Source organism: Trichosurus vulpecula, chromosome 3, assembly GCF_011100635.1.
Source record: "Trichosurus vulpecula isolate mTriVul1 chromosome 3, mTriVul1.pri, whole genome shotgun sequence".
Taxonomy (NCBI): Eukaryota; Metazoa; Chordata; class Mammalia; order Diprotodontia; family Phalangeridae; genus Trichosurus; species Trichosurus vulpecula.
In genome coordinates this window covers 79,423,454-79,444,330 of record NC_050575.1, presented here as the reverse complement: position 1 = coordinate 79,444,330, position 20,877 = coordinate 79,423,454, and positions in this window count along the sequence as shown.

Sequence of the window (20,877 nt, the reverse complement as noted above, 5' to 3'; positions counted from 1 at the left end):
GTAGTGATAAAGAATTGAAAATTGAGGGGATGTTCACTAACTGTAGAATGGCTAAACAAGTTATAGAACACCATTGTATTGTTAGGAAAAATGAAGGCATGGTTTCAGAAAATCCTCGAAAGACTTACATGAATTCATACAAAGTCAAATGAACAGAACCAACAGAACAATATATATAGTGGCAATGAAGTTATAGAAATGATAAATTGTGGAAGACTTTGTAACTCTTATCAACACAATGACCCATCACAATTCGAAATGACACATGATTAGAAATGTACCTCCATACAGAGAAATGACAGACTCAGAGGGCATGTTGAAGAATATTTTTAAAAAATCTTTTCTTTTCTTTTTTTTACAATGTGACTAATGCAGAACTTTGTTTTGTATGACTCATATTTGTTATGGGTTTTGTATTTTTTTTCTTTCTAAGTGGCAGAGGAAGGGGTTTGAGAAAGGGAGAGAATTTTGAACTGAAAATGAAAGAAAATCAAATTTTAAAAATATGAGTCAGAGGGCACTTCAAGGAGCCAAGATGGTGAAGTAAGCAGTAAATCACCATAACTCTCCCATATTCACCTCCAAATAATCATAAAATAGTGTCCCCAAACAAATCCTTGAAGAGCAGAACCAGCAAAAAAGATGGGGTGGAACAACATTTTAGTCCAAGAAACTTGGAAGATTGGCAAGAAAGGTCTTTCTCACTCAAGTAAAAGGTGAATTCAGGACAGGAAGCAACCTCAGCAAACCAGTGGGAAAGCCTGAGCACCAGTTCAGTGGAGCAGGCAAACAACAACAGCAGTGGACACCCCCCCCCCCCCTACACACATACACAAGCCTCAGCATAGCCAAAAGAATAGCAGACTCCAACTCTCAGAACCATCCATGCACCAGCATAGCCCTGGGCAAACAGATAGCCTCCAAACAAGGTATATATACCCTTTGGGTAGCCATTAAGCTCAAACTAGGGAGCTGTGGAGACTAGAGAGCTGCAGAGACCAGAGAGCTATAAGAAGGAGAAGAAGATGAAGAAGACAGAACTACAAGAGAGGAAGGAGAACTGGAAGAGACAGAGAGACAGAGAGAGAACTGGAAGGGCTCTGAGAACTGCAAGGGCTTTCAGAACTGTGGAAGGAGAGGACACAGGCAAGCAGACAGTATTCATGAGTGAGTGTTTATGGGAAGCCCCTAGCAGAAGGGAAGGTTACAGAATGGCCTGGCTGTTTGTTTGTTGTGATACTGTGTCTTCATCTCCTTGCTGTTACATTGAGGTGAACTTACTGGTTTTGGAATACAATTACTGGTATGTCAAATTGGGGTTATTGGTCCTGGGATTTGATCCTCTGGTGTCAGAATACATGCTTTACTTTTTCTGCCTTCTATACAGAGAGTCTCTTTGTGATTCTGAACTATACAGGCATATTCATAGTTACCATCAATATTATGAATCTTGCCTTACTAATACACCTCATTGTCAAAACAAGTGTCCTGGAAAATAGATCCAGGAGAGACAGTGATAGAATCATTGGACTACCTGAAAGCCATAATCAAAAGGAGGACCTGGATAGCATTTTTCAAGAAATTATCTAGGAAAAATGCCCTTATGTCCTGGAACCAGAAGCCAAGATAGACATTGAAAGAGTCCACCAATCACCTCAGGAAAGAGATCCCAAAATAAAAACTCCAAGGAACATTACAGCCAAATTTCATACCTATCAGATCAAGATAAAAATAGTGCAAGTGGCTAGAAAGGAACAATTCAAATATTGGGGAACCACAATCAGGATTATACAAGACTTAACAACCCTTTTTGTGTTGGCAAAATATTGGAAATTGAGGGGATGCTCATCAATTGGGGGAAAAACTGAACAAGCTGTGATATATGATTTTAATGGAATACTATTGTTCAATAAGAAATGGTGAACAGGCAGATCTCAGAATAACCTTGAAAGACTTGTACAAACTGATACAAAGAGAAATGAGTAGAACCAGGAAAACATTATACACAGCATCAGCAACATTATGTGATGATCAACTAGAAACGACTCAGCTCTTCTTAGCAACAGAATAATCTAAGACAAATATAAATGACCCATGAAAGAAAATGCTCTCTACCTCCAAATAAAGAATTGATGGACTCTGAATGAAGACCAAAGCATCCTTTTTTCATTTACTTTATTTTTCATGGTTTTTCCCCTTTTTGATCTGTTTCTTCTTTCACAACTGTCGCTAATATGGAAATCTGTTTTACATGATAGCACATGTATAACCTATATCAAATGCCCTACCATTTTAGGAAAATGGGAAGGGAGGTGAGGAAAAAGGGAGAGAGAAAAATTCGGAACTCAAAATCTTGTAAAAATGTTTTGACATGAAATTGGGAAAAATACTATTTAAAAGAAATGAATTCTCCCTGGGCCTGAATTATATAATATACAATATTTTCCAACAAAGTTTGCAAAATGTAGGTTATTGTTTCTGAAATCAAGCATTTTGAAGTTAGAAAAATAAAAACCACCCTGCCCCCACCACTACCACCACTACCATCATCATCATCATCATCACTATCATTGTTATTCACCTAGCAAGTTCTTTTTTCTTTCTGTCTATTTATCATTCTCTCCCAAGTTCTTAAACCTTTCATCTTTATCTTTGCCTTGAGTCACTGCAATGGCAGACGTTCATCATTACTAACTCTCTAGGTAAATGGGGGAAGATGTGGTGCTACTGATTCCAAGGCTCTTGTACCAGCATCTACTCCTTCTTGAACTCTATTACCATACCAGGAAATACACCAGGATTTTGGTTCTTTGGTTATTGTTCTCTTTCTCTCTCTCCCTATCTCTCCCTCCCTCTCCCCTCTCTCCTCTCCTCTTGTCCTCCTCCTCCCCCCATTGTTTTCTCTTTTCTTTTCCTCTCTCTGTCTCTCTAGCTTTCTCTGTCCTCCCCCTTCCCTGCCCCCACCCAATGTTTACTGGATATTTTACTACTCTCTACAAATGCAGGTAATCTTTAGACATCAAAAAACAAAACAAAACAAAAACCCCTCAGATTACCTTGACCCTGCCATACCCTCAAGTCATCATCTTCTATTTTTCTTCCTTCCACAGCCGGATTCATAGAGCAGAGATTTTAAATCTAGGGTCCATGGACTTGCTTTTAAAATACCTTTATAACTGGATTTCAACATATTTTTTCCTTTTTAGTTTTATGTATTTTATTATATTAATTTAAAAACATCATCCTGAGCAGGGCTCCACAGGCTTCACTGGGCTGCCAAATGGGACTATATAATACAAAAGAGGTTAAGAACCTTTGGCCTAGAAAAATCTACAGTCAATACTTCCACTTCCTACTCACTTTTCAACCTTGTATAATATAACTTCTGATCCCACCATTCAAGTAAATAAGCTCACTTCAAGTTTATCAGTGATCTTTTAATTGCTAAATCCTACAGACTTTTCTCAGAATTAATCCTTCTTAACTTGTACAGTTTTTGAATATGTCGAACACTTCAGTCTCCTAGAAACTATTTTGGTTTTCATTATATTGTTCTTTTCTGGTTCTATCTATATTTATCTGTTTACTCCTACTCAGTCTCCTTTTCTGAATTATTTTCTTCTGCTTCCTTATAATAGGTTTTTTCAAGGCTGTCCTTGACCCTCTATACTCTTTCAGAGATCTTATCAGCTCCCATGGGTTCAGTTATCATACGTAACACCAGTGTTACTAGCAGCTGCTGTGGAGGTGTAAGGCCAACAACACTAGCACACAGAAAGGCTGCTAGCACAGTTTCTTTGATCTGCTTTTCTAAGGAAAGCAACTTTAAGGGGTTTACTTTAATTAAACGCACACATACCATTCACTTAGTTCAGGGAAAAACGTTAGCATTTGAACATCAGAGAAAACCCAAACAGGAAGTATAAGCAGAAATTATATTAACAGAGAAAATAACACAAATCAGCAGACAGAGCTCCTGTCTGTCCATAGCAATACATACATAGTTACTAGAGAGAAAAGCACCAACATCTGGGTTTTCAAAGCTGGGGACTCATTAATCACTACCCATCTGGCCAAAACACATGAACACTCTTCCAATGAGAGAGCCCCAAAGCAAAATGCTAACCTCAGAGCATATATACACTTCTTCAGAGTCAGAGGGCATCACAATCATGTGACTCAAACTCATGTGACTTAGGCTTTCTTGTGACTTAAGCACATCATCAAAGACTCTAGATTCAATCAAAGGCAAGGCTCAATTAAAGCACTTGATTGCCTTAGTGCTGAGAAGCACTCCAAAAGAAAAAAAAACAGCAAAATGTCCCACTTTCCTTGCCATTACATCATATTTACTCAGCTTCTTTTAAGATCAGTTCTCTCCAGCCCCAATTCTTCTCCTGAACTCAAATCCAGTAATGTCTTTGAGATACCTCTGCCTTGATATTTTATCATCATCTCAAACTCAATATACCTAAAATGGAACTTATCTTTTAGTACAAACCATTTCTTTCCCCAAACTTCTCTATTTCTGTTTAGGAAACTACCATCCTTCCACTCATCCTGGTATGTAACTTGGGTCATCTTTGAGTTTTTTCTCTCCTTAACCCTCAAATCTTGTCAAATGTACCTCTAAAATGTCTATATTCACTTGGCCACTGTGCTAGTTCAGGCCCTTGTCAAGTTTAATCTGGCCTATTTCAATAGCTCCCTAATTGGTTTAACTCTACTTCCTGTCTCTTTCCTTTCTAAACTTTCATTCATATAGCTTCTGAAACAATATTGGTAAAGCACATATCTGACCATGTAATGCTCCTGCTCCCCATAATTTCTAGGATAACATATAAACTTTTCAATAGGCGTTTAAACTCCCCACAATCTATCTTCAGCCTAGCTTTCCAAACTTAACACATTTCACACATGTTTTGTTACAGACTAATTGAAGCTTTGTTGCTGTTTTATGAATTCAGCATTCTACTTCTCATCTCTGCATCCTTATTTAGGATTACTCCCTTATCTGGAATGGATTACTTCATTTCTGCCTCTTGGAATCCTTAGCTTCTTTCAAGGCTTATCTCAAGTGTCTGTCCTGTTGTCAATCTTTACAGATTACTCCATTTAACAATATTCTCTCCCCCCTCAAATTAACTATTGACTTATCTGTTTATCTATTTTTATTCTCCAGTAGAATAATCTCTGTGAAGGTGGGGACTGCCTTTTATTCTTGACTTTTTATCCCTAGCACCCAGCATAGTACCTTTCACACAGTAGGTTAAGTGCTGCTTGATCTAGAGGAAGGGGAAAATTGCCAAATATAGCCAGCAGTCAATCTCCATTAATTGAATATGATATATATTTATGTATGTGTTTATACACACATATGTGTGTATGTGTGTGGGTATATATACACATATACATATACACACATATGTATGTATATCTTTTTTGTTGTTTTCCAGAAATATACAGGAACACAACATCTGGATATAACCATTATCATAACCATTATCTGAACTCTACTTGGGCCTATACCAAGAATTATATATGTTTTAGGAGAAATAACATTAGATTGACAATTAAAAGATGACATAACTCCAGAGCTGGAAGATCATCTAGGCCAAGCCCTACTTTACAGATGAAGAATGTAAGCCTAGGGAAGTCAAATGATTTGACCAAGGATCTACAGAGAGTAAGTATCTGTGTTATTTGAACCCAGGTCTTATTGGCTCTAGACTCAACACTTTTTCTGCTGTGCCTCTCTCCCAAATTCTGGATCTCTCTCTTATTAGCTGTTTGGAGGTTACTTAACTTTCCTGAGTTTTAATTTTGCTATCTGTAAAAGGAATATTAACAATTGTTCATGTTATAGGAAGACTGTAGGGATCAAATGGGATAATATATCTTTGCAGTAATAAGTTTTAAATGCATTGGCCCAATGTAAGATATTCTCATCCTCTTCCTCCTTTATGAGAGTGATATAAAATTGGAATGGTTTTTTGGGGAGGGAAGAAGTAGCAGGCTTTTATTTTCTATATTCTTAAGAAGGCCTCTTCCTCATATACAAAGTATTTTGCTCAACATTTCACTTATCCTTCAACAAACATTATTCAACAACTGGTAAGTGTAATACTCTTTGGGAAACACTGTGGAAAAAAATAAAGATAAATAAGACAATCCCTGCTTCCATGGATCTTATAGTCTATTGTTCATTCTAGTGAAGTACAGGTGCATTTGGGCATGAAGCTGGTGACAGCATGTAAAATTAGGAGCACTGAGAACCAGGAGAATAATTTATAAAACAACAAAAAAATTATAAAGACAAATGTGAAAGACTCAAGAACTCTCATCAATATAATAACCAATGATGATTCCAGAAGACTAATGATGAAGAATGCTACCAGTCTCCTGACAAAGAGATGATGGACAAAGGGTGCAGAGTGAGAGGTTTTTTTTTTGTACATGCCCATATGATGATTTGTTTTGTTTGGCTATGCATATTTGTTACTTAACTTTTCTTTTTCTTTTTCCAATGGAGTTAGGAGAGGAAGAAAATAATATTAATTTCAAAAACTAAATTGAAAAAGAAATTAGGAGCATAAGAAATAACTACAGAACTAGTTTCACAATTCCTTATTTTGAGACCATGGGTATCTAAAGACAGAAAAGAAAGTATGAACAAAACAGAATATAAAAAATGTTTACCCATTTTGATTTTGTTTCTTGAATGTAACATTAAGAACAAAGCTTATTTTGGGGGTAGTGTCTTTAATGCTATGCAAAATTGTAAATTACCACATAAGATGGTATTCCTTTTCATACTATAATAATGAGATAAAAAGGATAATGAGGATATTTTCCTTGCAATTCCAGTGATACTTCTGTGAATGGTTTTCAAAGTGAAAGTACGCAATTAATGATAACATGGATGCCTCTTGGTTTCCCTGGTGCATTCCAGTTAAATGGGCATTTGTTGAGAATAGTGATATAGTATAGGAATTGATGAGAGCATATCATTTGCTTGTCTAGGTGCTCTTCCTTATGGGCACTGTTTCTGATGCATGCCACACAATGACCTGCAATGAGAATCCACAAGGTAGAAGACCAACTAGACATTAGATACGGTTTCAAGTTTTTGCTAGTCTTTTTCTTCTCTTGGACTTTTGGTTCTGTACTCGTTCAACTGTCATCAGGAAAGCAGCTCTGGAGACAATGTCTGAGCAGGTTTCCATATTTATTCCTATCCTGTCTTGCTATGACTTCCATCACAACTTTTGTAAAGGCACTAGCCAAAAGAATGTTTTTCTAAGTGCCAAGGCTTTTAAACTCAGCTGAAGTTGCTGTCCAGCAGTGTAATTACTCCCTATGTGTTACGGATACATTCTCAAGAAAAAGCTAATTCAAGTAAGGGCTAGCAGGAGTAAAACTGTTGTCTCCTTCAACTACTTTCTATTATGCAACCAAATTCAATACATAGCTTCACTTCTTTTTTTTTCATAGCTTCACTTCTTGCTCTTAATATTCATTTATTCTTGACTTATACAAGACAGAAATACCCTTATATCTTTTCATCTTTTAGCCTAATATATTTTAATTGATTGTACGATCTGTGGAAGAGAATTTTTTTTTTAACATAAGTCTGTCTTAGATGGAACCTACTAGACATTTATACTTGTATTTGTAGAGTTCCTATATACCCCAGTTAACTGTTTTATACATTATTTTAATCACAAAGATGAACAAACACCATTTACTTTCTGATTTATATTATCAATTAATAAGTATTCATAAAGCCTGTACTACATGTGAGGTGCAGTGAAAAGCATTGAGAATACAAAGACACAAATAAAAAAGTCCCTGCCCTTAATGAGCTTATATTTTATTGGGGGAAGAAACTTAGGGAGCTGGGGAGAGATTAGGAAAGCCTTCATGTGGAATGTAGTACTTGAACTAACATTCAGAGGAAAGTGCCATTCTGAAGCACCATTTAAGATAAGTGATATTAAAATATCATTAATTACATATTATTTATTATGTTTTCTGATTCTCCAGGGTGTACTTGCTAGTGCTCATCTAATGGGTGACCAGTGGACTGAGATGGCACACATTAGATGAGTATATATTTTATTTCATCAAGTATCTATGATTCCTTCCATGTAGGCATTCCCTCTGTTTTGCAGATTATTTAATAAGTTGCTTTGGCTAAACATCGAATTGGTAACTAATCCTACGGTGAGGACCGTGTTCAAAGTCAACTAGACTGTTCAATAGACATAGTAGAGTAACGTCATGTTATTTATATTATTTTAACTATTGAACCCATGAGGATTCAAGTACATGCTGGCCAAGGGGTAGGAGACAGACAGACAGACAGACAGGGAGAGGGAGAGAGAGAGAGAGGGAAAGAGAGAGAGAGAGAGAGAGAGAGAGAGAGAGAGAGAGAGAGAGAGAGAGAGAGAAAGAGAAAGAGAATTTGACTACTGTATTTCTTTACTTTCTTGCATTCTATCTTGCCTATTGGTAAAACGAAAAGAAGACAAATGGTGTGGTAACCCTCTAATATAATCACATATTGTGTGAAATCCTTTCAAATATATTGTTTCTTCTCTATTCATTAGTGTTCCTGATGGCTAACTCAGCAACTCCCCCATCCTTTGGTTGGAATAACCAAAATAACCTTTGGAATAAATATTCCTTCCTAAAAGCTAATGTGGTTGTTGAATGGCTAACTGGAATTAGGATACTGGAGACACCTAAAATGGGGATGTGTAGTTATTATGGCTTTGAGAGAATAGCAGAGATGACACTCCCAAATCTACTTAAGGTTACTGGAAAACCCTGTGGAAGTAGTGAAATGTAACGTTTCAAGTAGTGGGGGCCAGAATAGTCACTGATTCATAAATAGATCATCATGTCATTAGTACATAGGGATAGTTTAATCACATCTTTGCCTTTGTTTACATCTTTAATATCTTACACTTTTTCTTGCTACGGTTGCCATTTTTCAGAACTATGTCAAATAATAGTAGGGAATATGGGAATCCTGGCTTTATTCCCACATTTATTAGAATAGCTACTAGTGTATTCCTATTGCTTGTGCTGCTTGCTTTTAAATAGGTACTTTTTATGATGTTAAAAGGTCTTTTTTATGCTTATACTTTGTAGTTTCTTTTAGACAGAAGACTATTATACTTTATCAAAGGCTTTTTCAGCATCTGTTGAAATAATAAGGTGGTTTGGGACATTTTTCTTTTAAATGGAGGAGGGTGAGAATGGAATAAACCTTTATATAGTTACCTAATATGTGCCAAGTGCTGTTTTAGAAATATTTACTCATTTGATCCTCATAGCAAAACTGAGGTATGTGCTATTATTATTCCCATATTACAGTTAAAGATACTGAGGGAAATAGAGGTTGAGTGATTTGTCTAGGGTCACACACCCAGTAAGTGTCTGAGACTGGATTTAAACTGAGGATTTCCTGACTCTAGGCCCAGAATATTATTCACTCTAGTGATTAATTATGTTGACTTTTCCTAATGTTGAATTATTCTTATATTCCTAATATAAATCAAACTTGGTCATGGTGAATGATTTCTTGGATGAATCACTATAGTCTGATTAATTTAAAATTTTGAATCTATATTCATTAATGATATCATTTTAAGTTCTTATCATATACTTTATCCTTCCCTGGCTTAGTTGTTTAGGACTATATTTGTCTCATAAAAGAAATACAGTAGTATGTTTTTTCAATTTCTAAGAATAATTTGTGTAGTTTAATACTAGTAGTTTTAAAGGTTTGATAAAATTCTCCTGTGAATATGTAAAGACCAGGGGTTTTACCCTTCACCTCTTCTGGCAATTTCTTTATAATTAGTTTTATTTTTTTCTACTTCTTTTGATAGTTTGGGCATTCTATATTGTAATGGGGCCTTTGAAATCTGTCAAAACCTCTGAAGACCTTTTGGATCACTTTGAGATTGCCAACATAACTTTAGGGAATCTCCTGGGATGCCTAAATCTAAGGGCACCTCCATGTAAGAGTGATATGAGCTTGTTCCAAGGGCTTTTCATACACCTTATTTGGGAATGCTCCAAAGACCCCATTATAATACTTTCCAGAGTCTCCTCCTCCTCCTCTTTCTGTATTCTAACTCTGGGTAGTATAAACTGTACATAGTAGGTTCTGATAGTTATTTGTTTCTTCCGGTTTTATTGTGATTTCACCATATTTTTTGCTCTTCTTTTGATTTAATTTTCTTCCCTCTCCTTTTTAAGCAGATTGGATAGACATTAGTTTTGTTAATCTTTAAAAAAAACAACAAGATTTCAGTTTCATTTATCATTTCCATTTCTGTTTCTAGTTTATTTCTCCTCTAATTTTTAGTATCTCCTCTTTGGTCCTCATTTTAGGTTTATTTGTTGGCTTTCTGATTTTTATAATTATAAAAATGAATTTTTTCCTGTGTGTGACTTTGATTTTTTAATGCATTTCATATAAAACAACACATTGTGGAGATGGATTTTCTTATCAAATCTGAAAATTGTTTTTTTTATTATATTGGGATTATTTAATCCATTCACATTTAAAGTTATGAGAGTTGGTTTTAAATTTATTTCCATTTTTCTCTAATACATTTTTAAAAATTAGGGATTTTCCCCCTTCTTCCTCTGGAAAGAATATTTCCTCTTTTCAGCTATTAATGTACTTTAAGGCATCCCTATTCCTACCAACTGCCCCCCCCTTTCTCCGACTGAACATCTACTTCCCATTTTCATTTGCTACCCCTTGTTTAGTTCTGGAATTTTTTAAAGGCTTCCTTTTATAAATTTATTTAATTCTTCCCCTCTCTTTTCTCTCTCAGTTAAGTGGTCGAATAAAATCCCCCTTCCTCTTACCTCCTTCAACATGTTTTGTTACTTTTGAGATTTAATTTTCTGTACCTTTTCTAAAAAGGACTTTGCTCTCATTCTATCCATTACTTACTTTCCTTTTCTGTTTATTTTAGACTTTTATGCTTTTATTCATGGACCTTATGTTTAGTTATGTCATCTTTGATCTTTCCTATTCATTATAGAATTATAGTTTCTAAGGTGCCTATATTGGGTTCTCTATTCTAAACAGTTTCTCTGTTACTACCTTTTAGATCCTGCCCCTCCCCCCATTCTCTTTATTCTTTTCTGTCTCATTCTAAGAAATACCAATTCTTACAGGCAAAAGAAAGTGTAGAATATTGACCTATGTTAGGAATTTTCCTATGTCCCTGATTGTGAAGTTCATTACTACCTTTTATGCTCCCTATGATCATTTCCCCAACCTGATTTACTACGAAATCTCCTCTCTGGGTCCGTACTTTTGGATGTCAGTTGCTCCCAGGAGCTCTGGTTCCATTCTCCTGAGGTGGGATAGGTGATCTCTTTAAACACTAAATCACTGATGATTATTCTTTATGTATGGTCATCATTTCCATTTATAGAATATTTCTCTTCTCTCATTTAATAATTCTTTAGTGGGGATCCCTCCTAGCAATGAAAAATAATTTCCCCTTTCTTTCTCCCTGTGTCAATCTGTCCTTTGTCTTCTCATATATTCTCCAAGAGACCTTCTTCTTCCTGAGAGATTACTTTACCTTCCTTGTTAACCTTACTTTGATTAGGGCCCATCACATATTCTTCTTTAATTTCTTTCTTTCCTCTCCCTTTTTATGTGCCCTTCCATTCTGCAATTTAGTCCCAGAAAAATATTGATTCACTTGTAGGCTGACTATTGTAAGTTTAGTTCATGATGTTTTAGACCTGTTTCTCTACCATCTCTTCTTTTATTCAGTTTCTGCTTTCTCCTTTTCTTTTTGTAGACTTTTTAGAAGGAAATCTCAAATCATCTCTCTGTTGTTTGTTTGTTGTTTCTATGCTTGGTTTCTGTATTTGTTTACTTTTGTTGTATTTCTTTTGCCTAGGCTGTTTGAGCAAACAGTTTTTTGGGGATTTGGTTTTATTTGTAGGAATGCTTCATGTGCCTCTTTTTGTTGAATATTCAACTTTTAAATTAATGGTTTAACTAGGGTTTACTGTCTATATTACTATGATTTGCATTTTGAGTTCCTCTGCTTTTTTGGAACACATTAGTCCATTCCCTCTTATGGCTTCTGGTAGGTGCAGAATAGTGTTCTGTTTTTTGATTCTACTTTCGTTGTATTTGAAGGTATTTCTCCTGGTAACTTGCAGAGTTGGTTTCTCAAGGGAATGATTAAATCTATCTGCTACATATCTTGCATAGTACTGCCCCCCTCCCTGGGGCAGGGGGCAGTCTATGGATTCTTTCTATTGGTTCTTGGTCTTCTGTTTGCAGAAGTTCTGAGCAGCTTTCTTGTATTATTTTTTGCATTATGATATTTAAATTTTTGGACTTGTCATATTCTTCTGAAACACCTATATTTATTAATTTGTCTCTATGTATTCTATCTTCAAGGTCTATTCTGATGATTATTCCATCTGTGCAGCTGCTACTTTCTGCTTTTGCAATTTTTATTTCTCTTAAATCATTCTGAAGTATTCTGCTATGGTCCCATGCTCTCTTGGGAATCTATAGGGTCCTCTGCCTCATCATGTATTGATTAATTTTCCTTTGCTTTACAACATCTATTTCTACATAATCACACTCTTCTAGCTGATTGGGATGCCATATTCCATTATATTATTAATGTCTTACATCTTGGTTTATCTCCTACACTCAAGGTCTTTAAGTGAGTTTTTTTTCTACTTTAGATATTTGTTAATTTCATTCTTTTCTCTTATGTTCCCCAATTGCTTACTTTCTGATTCCTTTATTTTTGTGGTATTAGTTGCCTTAGGGAAAACCTCCTGTCGAAGAAGAAAGAAGAAGAAAGAAGAAAGAAGAAGAAGAAGAAGAAGAAAGAAGAAAGAAGAAGAAGAAGAAGAAGAAGAAGAAGAAGAAGAAGAAGAAGAAGAAGAAGAAGAAGAAGAAGAAGAAGAAGAAGAAGAAGAAGAAGAAGAAAGACAAAGAAAAAGAAGAAGAAGTTGTTTCAACCTCTTCCTACCGGCTGTGTTGTGTGACTTAAATGGCTTTTCGAGGTGGTGGTAGGGTTTCAAAATTGGTACAATATGGATGATAGACAATTTTACTTCTGACTTAGTGGATTGTCACATAGGCCACAAACAATGGCATTGTGCCCCAGTTTCCTCTCTTTCTCATTTCATTAGTGGAATACTATTGAACCTCAGAGTATTAACACACTATATTTTCAACCAGAACAACACCACCCCCCCGCAACCCCAAATACTTCCTGCTGGGGTGGAGCCAAGATGGTACAACAGAGGAAGACTTACAAATGAGTCTGTCCAATATTCCCCTCCAAAGCAATTTAAAATAATGTATTAAATCACATTCTGAAGCAGCACAGTCAACAAAAGGTCAGAGTGAGACATTTTTCCAGTCTAAGACAATGTAGGAGGTTAGACAGAGAGATCTATGACACTGCACTGGGGCTGACCCAGAGAGCATATAGTGGCAGCATGAGCTATAAGCCTTGGAGGCAGCTCCAATAACAATAGAGGAACTTTCAACCCAGAGACACAAGGAATTGGACTAATGGTCAGAAAGAGAATGTAGGGGATCTTTTTGCTAGTACTGGGCACAAGACCAGGTGCTATTTGGCAACTCCATTGTCCACACCCACTTGTGGGTTGCAGTTCCAGGTTTGAAAGTAATACTTGTATTCGTAAGGTGCCCTGTTTGGAATAAAACAGGAAGGAGGGCTAGTACATGCAACTTCAAAGAAGCAGTGACCACTCCTGGGTAAAGACCAAAGGTGAGACTAGGTGAGCAGTGACTAAACGTCTTCCCTGATTATACCACCTTGGAAAAACTGAAAACTTATAAAGTCCAAAACTAGCTGTGAAAATAACAGAATGAAAAAACCTGAAGCTTAAGATAGTAGCCCCCATACCCCCAAGGGGAGCAGATCCTAACTTTAATATAAAGTTCAAAGTCAAGAAATAGTCTGGAAAAATGAGCAAAGAACAACTGCAATAGCTAATGAAGGTAAAAGAATGAAAAAATAGAAGAAAATGTGAAATATCTAATCAGAAATACAACTGATCTGGAAAATAGATCAAAGAGAGACAATTTAAGAATTACTGGAGTACCTGAAAGCCATGATCAAAGTAAGATATCATATTTCATGAAATTATAAAGGAAAACTGCCCAAATATCTTAGAATTAGAGGGTAAAATAGAAATTGAAAGAATCCACTGATCACTTCCTGAAAGAGATGCAATAGTAAGAACTGCCAGGAGTAACATAGCCAAGTTCCAGAGCTCCCAAGTCAAGGAGATGATAATCCAAGCAGTCAGAAATAAACTATTCAAATGCCATAGAACCACAGTCAAGATCACACAAGATTTATCAGCAATCAAATAAAGGATCAGAAGTCATAGAATATAATATTTTGAAAGGCAAAGGAACTAGGATTCCAACTGAAAATAACTTACTTAGCAAAATTGAGTAAAATCCCTGGGGGAAAATGGATATTTAATGAAATAGAGGACCTTCAAAGATTCCTGACAAAAATATCAGAGCTAAATACAAAACTTTATATTCAAACACAAGATTTAAGAGAAACATAAAAAGCTATACATAAAAGAAAACTTATAAGAGGGGCTCAATAAGTTTAAATTGTTTATCTTTCTATGTGGGAAGATGATATATGTAACTCCTAAAAACTTTTTCATTACTAGGTTTTTGTTTATGTTTTTTGGCAGGGCAATTGGGGTTAAGTGACTTGTCACAGAGCTAGTACATGTGTCAAGTGTCTGAAGTCAAATTTGAACTCAGGTCCTCCTGACTCCAGGGCCAGTGCTCTACTCACTGCACCACCTAGCTGCCCCTTTTTTCGTTACTAGGGAAGTTAGAAGGAGTTTACATAGACAGAAGGCATAGGTGTGAATCAATTTTCTTGGGATGATTTCCAAAAAAAAAACCCCAAAACTGAAAGGTGAGAAAGAGGGATGCATTGGGAGAAGGAAGAGGAAAAAGGAAGAATGGGGAAAATTATCTCCAAAGAAGAGGCACATAAGGAAGATTTTTTTTTTACAGTAGAGGTAGAAATTATGTGGGGAGAGTGGGCAATTCTTGAACCTCATTCTAGTCTGAACTTGTTTAAAGAGAGAAGAATGTATACAAACTCAGTCGGGTATAGAAATCTATCTTACCCAATAGAGAAGTAGGAGGAAAAGAAGATAAGAGAAGAGGAGGGTGATAAGAGCAAGGGTGGTTTAATGGAGGCAGTGATCAGAAGCAAAACAGACTTTTTTCTTTTTTAATGAATTAAAGGAATTTTAGTTATTTTTGAAAAAAAAAAAACCAGTACAGAATAGAAAATGTGATTACAGGAATTAGGAGAAACATAAAAACATAAACATGAAGGACAAATTATGAGAGATTCAATAAGATCAACCTGTTTACTTCTTATTTGGGAAAATAACTATAACTCCTAAGAATGTTATTATTAGGATAGTTTGAAAGACCTTTCATAGAAAGAAAGCTTGGTGTGAATGAAAGAACTGTTACAGCCGAAGGTAGAAGTATGTGGAAAACTGGTGGTGCTAGAATCTTTTCCTCATGAGAACTGGGTTAAAGAGAGAATAAAATATAGATCTAGAAGAGCATAAAAGTTTTACTAACTTACAGAGAAGTAGGAGGGCAAGGGGATAGGATAAGGAAGGTACACTTACAAGGATTGTGGATTGTGGCAGCAGTGATTAGAAGTAAATTATATATCTGAGGAAGGATAGGGGAAAAAGAAGGAGAGAAGGACAAAGAGTGAGGAAAAATAGAATGGAAGGAAATACACAACTAGCAGTGATAACTTTGAATGCGAATGGGATAAACTCACACATAAAGTGGAAAAGGCTAGCAGAATAGATTAAGAATCAGAATCTGACAATATGTTGTTTACAAGAAACACATTTAAAAATAAGAGATGCACATAGAGTCAAAATAAAGGGCTGGAGTAGAATTTATTATCCTTTAGCTGATAAAAAAGCAATGGTAGTAATCTTGATTTCAGACAGAGGTAAACTAAAATAGATTTAATTAAAGGAGATAAACAGGGAAACTACATTATGTTAAAAGGTACCATAGATAATGAAATAAATCTATGTGTGCCAAATGCACAAATTTTTAAAGGAAAAGCTAAATGGATTATAGGAGGAAAAGGGACTTCAAATTTTCCTTGTCAGAACTAGACAGATCTAGCCAAAAAATAAATAAGAAAGAAGTCAAAAAGATGAATAGAATCTTAGATAAGCTAGTGATGAGAGATACCTGGAGAAAACTGAATGGGAAGAGAAAGAAACATAATCTTTTTCTCAGTGGTACATGATACTTTTACAAAAACTGACCAAATATCAGGGCAAAAAACTTTATATTAAATGCATAAAAGCAGAAATAGTAAATGCCTCCTTTTTAGATCATAATGCAATAAAAATTACATTTAATAAGGGACCACAGGAATACAGATTAAAATTAATTGGAGACTAAATAAACTAATCTTAAAGAATGAGTGTGTTAAAGAAGTCAAGAAACTAAAAATAATTTCATTAAAGGGAATGATAATAATGAGATAACATACCAAAACTTATGGGATATAGCAAAAGCAGTAACTAGAGGAAAGATTATATTTCTAAATACTTATATCAATAAAATAGAGAAAAAAACAGATCAACAAATTGAGTACTCAATTAAAAAAACTAGAAAAAGAACAAATTAAAAGTCCTTAATTAAACACCAGATTGGAAATTTTAAAAATTAAAGGAAAGATTAATAAAACCAAATGTAAGAAAATCGTTGAATCAATAAATAAAACTTTGGTTAATTTTATGAAATAATACATAAAAAAATGCTTAATATGACTTTTTTGAAAGAGAGAAGAAAACCAAATCACTAATATCAAAATTTAAAAGGGTGAATATATTACTAACAGGATGAAATCAAAGTAATTATTAGGAGTTATTTTGCCCAATTACATGCACATCAATGTAACCATTTATCGTGACTATTCAACGGATGAGAAAACCAAGGTAAACAGGGGTAAATAACTTTCCCAGGGTCACAAATCCAGTAAGTGTTTAAGGCTGGATTTGAACTCACGTCCTCCTGACTCCAGAGCTGTTGCTCTACATCCACTGTACCACCTAGCTGCTCCTCCTACTATTTCCTCTTGAAGAGTTTTGTTGGTGATAAAGACAAATGCCAGTGAGTTATACGGGTTTATTTTATATGCTGTTACTTTGCTAAAATTATTGTTTCAACTAACTTTTTAGTTGAAACTCTAAGATTTTCCAAGTATACAATCCTATCATCTGCAAAAGAGGTAGTTTTATTACCTTATTTCCCATTGTGATTCCTTCCATTTTTTGTTCTCTTATTGCTATTGCTACCATTTCTGATACAATTTGAATACTATTGATGACAATAGATATCCTTGTTTTAGACCTGATCTTACTGGGAAGGCTTCTAGCTTATCCCCATTATAAATAATACTTACTGATGATTTTAGGTAGATGCTTCTTATCATCTTAAGGAAAAATCCATTTATACCTATGCTTTAAATTGTCTTTATAGGAAGGACTACTGTATTTTCTCAAAACTTTTTCTGCATCTATTGAAATAATTATATGTTTTTGTAACTTTTGTTATGGATATAATCAATTATGTTAAGAGTTTTCCTTATATCAAATGATTCCTGCATTCCTGGTATAAATCCCACTTGATCACAATGTATAATTTTTATGATTTATTGCTGTATTAGATTTATAGCTACTATTTTATTTAGGATTTTTGCATCTGTATTCATTAATGCAATTGCTCTATAGTTTTCTTTGTCTCTTTTTGCTTTTGCTGGTCTAAGTATCAACATAATATTTGTTACATAAAAACAGTTTGGTAAAATTGCTGCTTCACCTATTTTTCCAAATAATTAATTTAATAAAAGGAATTAATTGATCTTTAAATGTTTGATAGAATTCACTTGTAAATCCATTTGGTCCTGATGCATTTTACTTATGGCCTGTTCAATTTTAAATCAACCACAAAGGACCTATGAAGAAAAATGCTATCTATCTCCAGAGAAAGAACCAATAACTAGAAGGATACATAGTATGGTTTTATACATAGACATATGTATATATTAATGTATATATGTATGTATGTATGGATATTATATATGTAGATAGATATAGATATATAATAACTGTGTCAAATGGTGGCCTTCTCAAATGTGTGTGGGGGGAGGGAGAGAGACAGTATAGAATTTAAAATGCGACAAAAATTAAATTAAAAACATCAATAAATTCCCAGGCCAAAAAAAACAATGTAAAAATAAAAGGAAAGAAAATGAAACCAATTTCCCTAATAAATATTGATACAAAAATTTTAAGAAAGATGCTTCAGGGTGGCGGAGTCAAGATGGCAGCTGGAAAGTAGGGACTTGCATGAGCTCCCCACCAGGTCCCTCCAAAAACCTATAAAAATGGCTATGAACAAATTCTAGAGCTGCAGAACCCACAAAATAGCAGAGAGAAGCAGGGCTCCAGCCTAGGACAGCCTGGATGGTTGCTGGGTAAGGTCTATCCCATGGAACTGGGAGCAGAACCCAGCATGGGCTGCGCCCAGACCAACCAGACTGGGAGCTGGACAGAACAGGCCCTAGCACCCTGAATCAGAGAGCTATGGCAGTTACCAGACTTCTCAACCCACAAACACCAAAGACAACAGAGAAGGTTAGTGGGAAAAGCTGCAGGGGACAGAGTGAAAGGAGTTCATGGTTTGGCCACTGCCCTGGGGGCAGCAGAGGTGGTGCAGCTACAGAACTATAGCTGCAGTTGCTTCTGGCCCCAGGCCCATGTGGTGGGAGGAATTAAGTGGCTGATCAGAGCAGGAGTGCAGAGCCTACTTAAGATCTGAGTCCAGTCCCAGTTCTTGGGGGAGGAGGAGTGCTGGTGTGGCAGAGCTTGCTGTGTAGAAATAGCTCTGAAAACAACAGTGCAACCCCTCAAGCTTGGAACAAAGTACTCTCTACTCTACAAGCAGTCATATCCCATGAAAAACTCAAGGGTCAAGTATTTGACTGGAAAAATGGCAAGGCAGTGAAAATGGACTCAGATTCAGACACAGAATTTGGAATCTTTTTTCGGTGACAAAGAAGACCAACATACACAGCCAGAAGAAGTCAAAAAAGTCAAAGAGCCTACATCAAAAGCCTCCAAAAAAACATGGCCGTGGAAGAGCTTGAAAAGGATTTGGAAAAGCAAGTTAGAGAAGTAGAGAAAAAATTGGGAAGAGAAATGAGAATGATGTGAGAAAACCATGAAAAACAAGGCAATGACTTGCTGAAGGATACCCAAAAAATACTGAAGAAAATAACACCTTAAAAAATAGACTAACTCAGATGGCAAAAGAGCTCCAAAAAGCCAATGAGGAGAAAAATGCCTTGAAAGGCAGAATTAGCCAAATGGAAAAGGAGGTCCAAAAGACCAATGAAGAAAATGCTACCTTAAAAATTAGAGTGGAGCAAGTGGAAGCTAGTGACTTTATAAGAAATCAAGATAGTATAAAACAGAACCAAAGGAATGAAAAAATGGAAGACAATGTGAAATATCTCATTGGAAAAACCACTGACCTAGAGAATAGATCCAGGAGAGATAATTTAAAAATTATTGGACTACCTGAAAACCATGATCAAAAAAAGAGGCTAGATATCATCTTTCAAGAAATTATCAAGGGGAACTGCCCTGATATTCTAGAGCCAGAGGGTAAAATAGAAATTGAAAGAATCCACTGATCACCTCCTGAAAAAGATCCCAAAAAGGAAACTCCTAGGAATATTGTCACCAAATTCCAGAGCTCTGAGATCAAAGGGAAAATACTGCAAGCATCCAGAAAGAAACAATTTGAGTGTTGTGGAAACACAAGCAGGGTAACATAAAATCTAGCACCTTCTACCTTAAAGGAGTGAAAGGCTTGGAATATGATATTCTGTTTTGTCATTTTAGCCAATCTGACAGGAGAGATGTGGTACCTAAAAGTTGTTTTGATTTGTATTTCTCTAATCAGTAGTGATTTTGAGCATTTTTTCATATGCCTATAGATATCTTTAATTTCTTCCTCTGAAAACCACCTGTTCATATCCTTTGACCATTTCTCAATTGGGGGATGACTTGTATTGCTATAAATTTGGCTCAGTTCCCTGTATATTTTAGAGATGAGGCCTTTATCAGAGACATTAGCTGTAAAGATTTTCTTCCAATTTTCTGCTTACCTCCTAATCTTTGTTGCATTGACTTTTTTTAATACAAAACCATTTCAGTTTAGCATGACCAAAATTATCCATTTTGCATTTTGTAATGCTCTCTATCTCTTGTTGTGTCACAAATTCTTTGCTTTTCCATAAATCTGATAGGTAAACTATTCCTTGCTTTCCCAAATTGCTTATAGTATCAGCCTTTATTCCTAAATCATGAACCCATTTTGACTTTATTTTAGTATATGGTGTAAAATATTGGTCTATGCCCAGTTTCTCCCCTACCATTTTCCAATTTTCCCAACAGTTTTTGTGAAATAGTGAATTCTTAGCCCAGAAGCTGGATTCTTTGGGTTTATCAAAGAGTAGATTGCTATAGTTGTTGACTACTGCATCTTGTATACCTGTCCTATTCCACTGATCCACAACTCTATTTCTTAGCCAGTACCAGGTAGCTTTGATGACTGCTGCTTTGTAGTACAGTTTAATATCTGGTATGGCTAGGCCACCTTCCCTAACATTTCTTTTCATTAATTCCCTAGATATTCTCGACCTCTTG